Consider the following 10982-nt stretch of genomic DNA (forward strand, 5'->3'; position numbering starts at 1 on the left):
GACAAGGTACAGACCATAGAGAACCTGCATCTATCACTGAGTTACATTTCCCCTTGGAGTTTTCTTTGTAGGTGTGATAGTTATCAGTGTGTTCAATAAACTTCTGGCTTTCTTCCTCCAGACCCCTGGTGGAATGGCTTGCTGGCTCCCTTGGTTGGGTGGGGTCATCCTGATGGGTCTGTTGTGAACAGAATGTGGCATACGTAATTTCTCTGCAGAAAACTGAATCGCTGATATGAGACTATCCAAGTCTGGCCTGCGCGCGTGCTCGCTCTCTCTCTCGCGCTCTCTCTCTCCCCAAACATTCAGGTTTTTCCAGATGGTGGCTTCTCCATCAGCCTTGATTATAACACATCATGGAGCAGAAACCCCCAAATGTTCCTGAATGACATGTCCTGAAACATAACATAAGCGAGAACTAAATCTTTTTAGCCATTGAAATTTGGGGTTTGTTTGTTGGTGTTGTAAAATCTAGCCCATCCTGACTGATACAGTACGATTCTTACTATCATTACACTTCATTATTAATCTTCCCTAACACTGGGACCCCAACATTGACAAAAATCCTCTTTCTTGGATTTCTATTGACATTGCTGATGGACGCTAGAACTTTAAAAATGGCATTAATAAATGCAATGGGAAAGAAAAGGCAGAGAGTATGAAGGCTCTTACACGGCTCTTGGTTCTTAGAGCAACATCTGGCACATAGTAGGTCCTCTCTAAAGAGTTTTTAAACATTTTGTTTTTATATAATTTCAAACTTAAAGAAAATTTGCAGAAAAATAAAGCACAAAAGAACACCTTTAGACCCTTCATCCAAATTCACCATTGTTAATATTTTACCACCATAGGTCTCCCTGACTCTGTCCATCTGTCTTTCCTGAACCCCTGACAGCAATCTGTAAGCATCATATACTTTACTCTCAAATACATAAACACGTACAGATGCTTGAAAGTAACCACAGGACAAGTATCAAAATCAATAAACACTAAGTGCAGTTGAATATGTGGTTCATATTCATATTTTGTCAATTGCCCCAATAATGCCTCTTATAGAAAATTTCCCTACCTCGGGATTCAATCCATGATTACACAACACATCTAGTGGTTGTGTTTCTTTAGTCTTTTGAATCTAAAATAGCTTTTCTTTATCTTTTATGACATTGACATTTTAGAAAAGTGCAGGCTTGTTATCTTGTGGAAAGATCCCTCAATTTAGATTTGTTTGATGTTCTGTCATAATTAGAGTCAGATGATAAAAAAAAAATACATGAACAAATTGTTGTCACTGAACATGGTTGTTTTCTAAGTACAGTGCTCTGACCACTTTTATTTATATATTTATTTATTTTTGTGTGGGGGGGTGGAACTCAAGGGGTGCTTAACCACTGAGCCACATTCCCAGTCCCTCTTTTTTTTTTCTTTAAATATATATATTTTATTTAAAGACAAGGTCTCACTGAGTTGCTTAGGGTCTTGCTAAGTTGCTGAGGCTGGCTCTGAACTCATGATTCTCCTGCCTCAGCCTCCCAAGTTGCTGGGATTACAGGTGTGCACCACCATGCCCGGCTCTGATCACTTTCATAAGTAGCTACTTCCAGGACTCTCAGACCCCATTCCACTCTCTTGCTTATAATAGCTAAACTCTTGCCCCAAGAGACTTCCTGCAGCATCCAGGTTCCTTCATTCCCACCTGATCTAGCTCCATGTTTATTACTTCTCATTGCCTGTGAGCTCCTTCTGAGACAATGTCACATTTCGGTGGAAAACTTGAGAAAGTAATTCCCACTCTGCAGCCCACTGAAGGCTAGCACTTAATGCTTGCAGGCCAAGGAGACATACTCTTTCTTGAGGTAAGACCCTGAAGTTATCACACAAGAATGTGCCATTGCCCAGAACTCTACTTCAGTGTGACCACATATACTTGCAGTCATATAGCCCATGCAGTGATGGAGAAGAATCCCTGACAACCCTTAATTCCCAAGGAAAAAGATAAACCCTTAATGAAACACCCAATCCGAGTTTTCTGTTGCTCAGAGGAAAACATAACCACTTTTCTTACAGAGCCTAGAATGTTCAAAATAGGAAGTTCAAAAATGTGTGAATGTGCATATATGTGCCCAGATGCCCAAAAGTTCACTAGTCAGTGAAGTCTAGTCTTTTCACATTAATTTTGGAAATGTGAAGCAGTTGTTCATTTAACATTTAAGTTTTCATTGGATATTAGCTGAGCATTTGTTGATTTGCGTCAAAGACTGCTAGGTATCTGCATCCTGTTCATTCTCCCCCTCTTCCTTATTTTTGGGATAACATCAGTTAAGGCAATATATTTCCCAATTTTCCTTGCAAGAGGAAATGCCAACAGCATGCAAACAGAAAGCATTGATTCCGGCTTTTCTCTGCCCTTCCCAGCCCCTTATTTTTTTTTGCACTGGGGTTTGAACCCTGGAACATTTAACCACAGAGCCAGCCCTTTTTATATTGTATTTTGAGACCAAGGATCTTGCTGAGTTGCTTAGGGCCTCACTAAATTGCTGAGGCTGGATTTGAACTTGGGATCCTCCTGCAGAAACCTCCCAAGCTGCTGGGATTACAGGCATGTGCCACCGCACCCAGCTCCCTCTTCTTTCTTTATATCAGAAATGTGGACACAGCGATACGCTCTGTAGCAACCACCTTGGTTCCACAGGAGCCCTTAGAGGTGAAAGCAGAAACATAAAGGGAAGGTGGGGTATATACAACGTGTAACACCATGCTTTACCTTTGGTCTTGTGATATTTGAGAGAAAATAACATTTTATTTTGTTTAAGTCCCTCTTCACCTGGCTAAATTAAGCTCACTATGAGATTAGATGTCATTTTCTTCCATGAAATTTTTTTTCATCCTCTCAGATTCCCCTGACAAGTTCAAATTCAATACCACTCTTATGCGGCCCCACAGAACCTAAGATACTCCTCAAATTATGATGAAGTTCTGTCCCAAGCAATCCATCCTAAGTTAAAAATATTGTAACTAAAAAGTGAATTTAATGCACTTAACCTGCCAAACATCATAGCTTAGTCTTAAACATGCTCAGACATTTATATTATCCTCTGGTTGGGCAAAATCATCTAACATAAAGCCTGTTTTACAATAAAGTATTGTATATCTCTTGTATATTGAACATACTACATTGTAGAATATTGTATCAGTTGTTTATACCCATAATCATGTGGCTCACTGGAAATGTGATTTGCTATCACTGTCTAACATCATGAGGGAGAATCATATCACATACTGGTAGCTGGAAAAAGATCAAAATTCAGAATACAAAGTACAGGTTCTATAGAATGTGTATCAGTTGATACCATTGTAAAGTTGGAAAAAAAAAAAACTTTAAATCAAACCAGCATAAGTCAGGAACCATCCACGTTTACATATTATAGCACTTACGCTGAATTCTTATTTTCTATTATATGTTTCCCACCCTATCCTCATCACCCCACCCCACCCCACTAGAATGTGAGCTCTATTGAGACCAGGACTGTGTCTGCCATGTTCACCAGTGCATCTCTAACACCTCATAGGAAGCTTGAACATATGTAGATGCCCAACAACTTTTTGTTAAGTGATGAGTAAATAAATGAAGGAATAAATGGACAGCCTAGATGCAGTGTGTAACAGCTCCAAGGAATACTTGATTGACTCCTTTATTCTAAGGATATTGAGGCTAATAAAAATGAATACAGAGCAACATCAGCAGGAATGGTAGAGGAAACACCTATGAATATTTTCCCCTTTAAAAAGGCACTGAAAGAGCTGGCAAAAAGTGTCAGAATCAACATTTTTTGAACTATGGAAATTAAAGACTTTGCAGCAGTCTGAGGAGTGTTTATTTTAAAAAAAAAATTTTTTTTTTTGCTGAACCATCTATAAAGAAAAAGAGACTTGGAGTGTCTTAAATTTTCCTATTGTGATACCCCATTCTCCAGCTCTGTGGTAGTCTTAAAAGCCAATGATCCCCAATCACAGTGAAAACCAGCAGCCTAAAAGCCACTGGAGGGAGGAGAAGAGGGCTGGAACTTGTTCAAAGTCGCATCACCAGAGATTTGTCATTATTTGACTTGTCTGATGGTTCCCTGGAAGACCTCACTTGCAAAACTGTCTTTATTTGACCTGATTCCAGCTCACCTGGAGAGAAAGTCTTTTCCCCCAAAGCCAATTGTCAAAAAATCTAGAAAAAATTGTTTAACTTTGCTGCTACCTGAAGTTAAGGATACCAGTTGGATGCAAACAATAGGCCATACATAAAGCTCAAAAGGAAAAGCTAGGGAAGGAGATGTCCACAGAGGTTTTGAACACATCCCTGGACAACTAGAAGCTATATCCAGGCATAGGACTGTGTGTGTGCTCAAGAAAGACTTGGGAAGGCCCTAAGCAATCACCTCTGGCTGACCTAGAGGCTTAACATAAGAAGGAGGTGAATACTAAAGAGATTAGTCTACGCCTGGTATTAAAGGTGAGCCCCTATTCACAAACAGCATCCCTTGGCAAAGATGGGGAGGCTTATTCATTCCAAGCATCTAAAGAAATCTCTGTCCAATCATTAGCTGACCACTAAGCTAACTGAGCACTGACTCCAGGGCCCCTTGCAACAAACAATACAGGGTTTTGGGGATTAATTTGGAAACGTCTCTAGACAAATCAATAACAATAAGCGGCACCAATAAGCTCTTGAGAGGAAGAGAATATGATTTCCCAAGTTGCCGCATTATATCATGGAAAAGGTACAGTTTTTAAGAACATGTACCTACATAAGGTATGCCAAAAAGCAAAAAATTATTGCCTATATACAGGGGAAAAAATGGTCAATGTAAACTGTTCCTGAGGAAGCCATTCATTGACTTTACCAGACAATGATTTAAAACCAGCTCTTTCAAGTATGTTCACAGAATTAAAGGAAAGAACTAACGGAAAACATGAGAGCAATATCTCATCAAATAGAGAATGTTAATAAAAAGGAAAACATGGAAATTATAAAGAAAAGCCAAATTCTAGAATTTAAACTGTAGAAATAGAAATGAAAAATTCACTATTGAGGGGTTCCAAGGTCCTTTTGATCAGGTGAAAGGAAAAAAGATTGGCAAACTTGAAGCAGATAATTGATATTATCCAGTCTGAGGAACCAAAAGAAAAAAGAATGAATAAAATTGAACTTGTTCATAGCCTCAAAGACCTGTGGGATACCATTGAAGATATAGACATATTTAATACTGTAAATCACAGAAGAAGAGAGGGAGAAAAGAGAATACTTAAAAATATGATGAAATGTAATGAAAACCATTTACCTATGTATCTAAAAAGTTATCAGCCAAGAACCCCCAAGGGGAATTAATTCAAAGAGATCTATATCAAGAGACTACATAATCAAACTCTTGAAAGACAAAGAGACACTTTTAAAAGCAATGAGAGGGAAGTGACTTGTCACATTTAAAGGATACAGTACATAAATTATTTAATATCTTTGTAAAATACCTGTGTGGTAGCACCTGCCTACCTGAGGGTGGGCCCACTGACTTTTCAAAGAGAACAACTGTTTTAAAAATCACAATTTCTGACTTCTGAGTGATGGAGACTTGAGCCAGGCATGGTATCCCACACCTGCAATTCCAGCAACTCTGGAGGCTGAGGCAGGAGGATCCCAAGTTCAAGGCCAGCCTGGGCAATTTAGTGAGACCATGTCTTAAAATAAAAAAATAAAAAGGGCTGGGGATGTGACCCAGTGGTAGAGTGACCCTGGTTCAATTTCCAGTACCAAAACAAACAACAACAACTAAAGAGATAAATTTTCGAATTTAGAAAGTAAAGTAGATTAAGCTTATATTTTTAACAGAAGTTTCCTTCCTTTTAAAAATTCTTAGCTGTGATAAAATATACATAATATATGCTTCACCATCTTAACCATTTTTAAGTATAAAATTCATTAGTGTTAAGTAAACTAACATTGTTGTGCAACCCATCTCCAGAACATTTTCATCTTGCAAAACTGAAACTTTAGACCCATTTCCTCTCACCCAGCCCTTGGCAACCACCATTCCACTTAATGTTTCTAGTTTTCCCAGCACAATTTGTTGAAAACCTTATCCTTTCCCTCTTGAATGATCTTGGCATGTTGACTCAATATCTTTATTAGTTTCAATAGGACCACCCTTCTCCACAAAGACACATTCCAAGGCTCTCGGTGCATGTTTGACACCATGGATATTATTAAACCCCATATATTTTTTCTATGAATACCTACAATAATGTTTAATTTGTAAATTAGACCCAGAAAGAGATTAACAACAATAACTAGCAGTAAAATAGAATTATAACAATATATAGTAATATAAGGTATGTTAAAGCCGATTCTCTTAGAATATCTTATTGTACTGTACTCACTCTTCTTGGGATGATGTGAGATGATACAATGCCCATGCAATGAGATGGGGTCAGGTGGATGACCTAGGAACTGGAACTGGAATTAGCCTATCACATAGGAGTTGAACACAAGCCCCACGACACCACCATTGTCAATCCAATGTGGCTACCGAGTGACCATGGGCAGAGATACATGGGACAAGAGAATGGTTCATGTCCTGGGTGGGATAGAGCAGGATAGCTAAAGGTTTTTCAATTGTGTTGATCTTTTCAAAGAACCAACCCTTGGCTTTGTTGAATTTATTGTTTTTTATTCTCTCCCTCTGCTCTAATCCTTATTATTTCTTTTCTTCTGCTAGCTTTGAGTTTAGTTTATTTCACTTTTTCTTGTAACTTTGAGGTAGAAAAATTAAGTTATTGAGATATAAAAGTTAAGTTATGGGTGTGAGATCATTCTTTTTGTTTTTAACGTAGGGATTTACAGCTATAGATTTGCCTCTTAATACGGCTTTGCAACATCCCATAATTTTTGTTGTAGGTGTTTTTCATTTGTCTCAAGATATTTTCTAATTTGTCTTGTGATTTTGTTTTTAAGCCACTCTTTGTTTAAGATTATGTTGTTTAATTTTCATGTACTTGTGGATTTTCCAACTTCTGGAACTCTTTCTTGTTCTGCTCCATTGCGATTAGGAAGTTTATCAACACTTTTTGTGGCCTAACTGACTTTTTCATTCTTTGGGAAGATTTCTACTTTTCTTTATGGACAGGATTGTATAATGCTGCTTGCTTTGAAAATTAGGGAATTTGTTTCTTATTTGAAAATCCAAAAAGTCAAAACTAAAGGGTTGCTGGGAAAATATGTAGGCTCAACAGTCTGGGCTCCTGTCTTCTACAGGGATCTAGCTTCAAGGTTATCATGCTCTTCAGCAACAAGCCTGGGGGTTGGATGGAGAAAATGGAGAGTTTTCTGTAAGAGGTTTTTGTAGACCAGGCCTGGAAGTCGGTTGTGCCATATTTCATTGACAGGAATTCAGTCACACGGGGACCAAAAGGAGGCTGGGAAATATAGTCTAACTGTGAGCCTAGCAAAAGAAGAAAATGGGTTTGTGAGGAGCGGTCACATTCTAGAATTCCATACATAGTAAAAGCATCAATCAAATGTAGGTTCAGAATAAAGAATTTTTTTTCCCATTTGTTCTTTCTTAGGAAGTTAATTGAAGATGAAATTCAACAAAATGAAGAAGAAAACTAAGAAAGAGAAAAATGCAAGATTTAGAAACAGTGAATCCAAATTAGGATAGCAATGAGAGGAACTTGCAGGCTAAGCGCCGTCAAGCAGACCCACGGAGCAAACGGGATGCGGGTTGGCTCCCAAAAGGAGAGTCCTTGACAATGGAAAGGACATAGTATAATAGATAATAGACTTAGTGTGCACATACTTGAGGCTAGCTTAAAGGTCATTTATGGAGTTTAAGAAAGAAAATGCACTTGAACTTGATGTTTGGAACTTTTCACTACAGAATGAGGGATATGTGACATTAAATCCACAAAGACGTTAACATGACTTGACAGTGAAGGATATTTACGCAACATAATAAGATGGTTCTTCAATAGTATATTTAATCAGTATATTTAATTGGAGGGCTGGGGTTGTGGCTCAGTGGTAGAGTGCTTACCTAGCATGTGTGAGGCACTGGGTTTGATCCTCAGCATCATATAAAATAAATAAAGAAAGATTAAAAAAAAAACGTAATTGGAAACAACAAAAATCAACCCTCACTGGTTTGAACAGAAAATGAATGTACTGAAAGTCATTGGTGATATTTGGAACTTCTGGAGGCTCAGAAGTTACCCAGTTGGAGCAACAGCCATGGTGAGTCTGTCCAAGGAGGACACCATAGTTGCCAGCACTGTCAAGCAGTAGACGACATGCAACCACTGACATTGCACATTGGCTGCCTCTACCAGAACCACCAGGCCCCTCCTCTATCCCCAAACTGGATGTCTTTGCTACCACCACAGCTGCCCTGGAATTTGCCAACATCTCTGATTCTTTCCATTGGTTGTTCTCAATGTAAAACATCATGATGCTGAATGAGATTGGTGCTGCCTAGGTTAAATGCCCTCCACAAGATTCCTCCCAAGTAGAATAGCTATGATTTGGTTGAAAACACCATAAATATAGGGGGAAAGATTAAGTTTTGGGTACCCCTCCAAGGTGGGGTTCAAACGAGCTCAGGTGCTTATTGATTATCAGCTTTTATAATCAATTTATAGACAAATCATAAAACAGTTAACTGTAGTTAACATAACCATATTTTTAAATTTTAGTTTTCGGTAGACACAATACCTCTATTTAATTTATTTTTTTATGTGGTGCTGAGGATGGAATCCTGTGCCTCATACATGCTAGGTGAATGGTCTACCACCAAGCTACATACAACACCAGCCCCTACATAACCAGAATTTAAATATTAGCTTTCACAATGGAAAAATAAAAATGTGGCTGACAGAGTTTGGAAGGAGAAAGGGGTAATGCACAGTAAAGAAAAAAGGATGAGAGGCACTATTTTCATCTGCCACAGTAAGGAACCGGAAGATTCTTTCTATGAAACAAAAAAATGGAGGTTTTATTATCTTTTTTTAAGTTGGAAATGAAAATTTAGAGGTCAACTGAGTATTTTTCTTCAACTATACTAGAAAGAGAAATGGGAGCAGATGATACTTTTTTTTTTCAGATGATGCTCTTAAACACTTGACAATTATTTAAGGAAATCAATGCCCAGTGCCCAAAGTTGATAAATCAAGAAATAACCATTTAGAACTATGTGAAAAAAATACCAAGAATAGTCAAAGATGCTTGATTCAGAAGAGCAAAAGAAAGAAAAGAAACAAGCTGGAGAATTCGCTTTTCATTATAAATTCTTATATACAAGTTGGGTTTTTAAAATCTCATATAGACATTATCTTAATACATTGTTTTTTAAAGTTTTGGGTATGAAACCCTGGGCTTGTGCATGCTAAGCAAGTGCTCTACCTTGGGATTTATTTTTAAATTTATTCTAATTTGTTATAGATGACAGCAGAATGCATTTCGATTCATAGTACACATATAGAGCACAATTTTTCATATCTCTGGTTGTTCACAACATTGAGTCACACTATTCGTGTCTTCATACATGTACTTAGGGCAATGATGTCCATCTCATTCCATCATTTTTCCTACCCCTATGCCCCCTCCCTTCTCCCCTGTCCCCTGCTCTATCTAGAGTTTGTCTATTCCTCCCGTGCTCCTTCCCATCATTCCCATTATGAATCAGCATCCCTATATTAGTACCTTCGGATTTTTTAACAGAACTCTTTCTCTTTTTCTCTCCCTTTCTCTCCTTCCCCTCTTCCCACTTGGAAATTAAAGCCTATATACATTTGGGTTGCTTATTACATTTTTTTTTCATAGAATAGCAAAGTATTTTCAGCAAAAAAAAAAAAAAACAAAAAAAAACAAACTCACACCTCGATCAGGTTCTAATTCAAGTTGTTTATTTACTGTTAATATTGTGATCTTGCTTAGACTAAGATGAAACCTTCTGATGATACTCCAGAATTCTGTTATGGCTTGGCTAATGCTGAGGAAAAAAAGCTTCTAGAAAAACATTCTGTTGCCTCATTCCTCAGACCAAACAAAACTCCTGTGGTAAGTGTGAATGCGTGCCTGTGTGTACTAGCATGTGTACCCTTTACTTCCACAAGCTGCATCAGTCATAATTGCAGAACCTCCAGCCCTTCTCAAATTGTACCCCCTACTGTTATTTAGCTATAGCCTGATACCTACCATCTTCCTCCTGGGGTCTCACTCCCTGGTCCAACTTCCTGGGGTCATGTATACCTCTTGAATGTCACTTAGGTTCTCAACACCCATGGAGATTTTGTAAAACTTTTCTTTTATTGTTGCTTTTAATTGGGGTTCCTTCTCTCCAGAGTCCAAGAAAGAATCCACAAGAGCTGAACCAGAGGTAGTTTGACTGATGATGTTGGTGTACATTAAGAATCCACACTCAGAGCTAGGATTGTGGCTTAGGAGTACAGCGCTTGCCTAGCACGTGTGGGGCTCTGGGTTCGATCCTCAGCACCACATAAAATACATTAAAAAATAAAGGTACAAAAAAAAAAAAAAAAAAGAATCCACACTCACCTTGCCCATTCTAGTCGGTTTGGGCTGATATACCAAGCCACAATAGAATGGGTGACATAAACAACAGGAATTTATTTCTCACAGTGTGGAGTCTGGAAGCAAGATCAGGGTGCCAGTGTCATTGGGTTCCAGAGAGGATCCTCTTTCAAGTTGCAAACAGCTGATTCTTGCTGAGTCCTCCCAAGTAAAAAAAGAGCAGAAAGAACTCTCTGGCTTTCCATTCATGAGGGTTACATGCTGGTGGCCTAATTACCTCCCTAAGTCCTCACTTCCTAATGCCAACACCTTGGGGGTTAGGGCTTCAGTGTATCAACTTGGCCAGGACCACAAACATTTCATCTACAACAACCAATGTCCTTGAAACATTAAATATGATTTGATTCTTCTTTTT

This window comes from Marmota flaviventris, chromosome 12 (genome assembly GCF_047511675.1).
Source record: "Marmota flaviventris isolate mMarFla1 chromosome 12, mMarFla1.hap1, whole genome shotgun sequence".
Classification (NCBI taxonomy): Eukaryota; Metazoa; Chordata; class Mammalia; order Rodentia; family Sciuridae; genus Marmota; species Marmota flaviventris.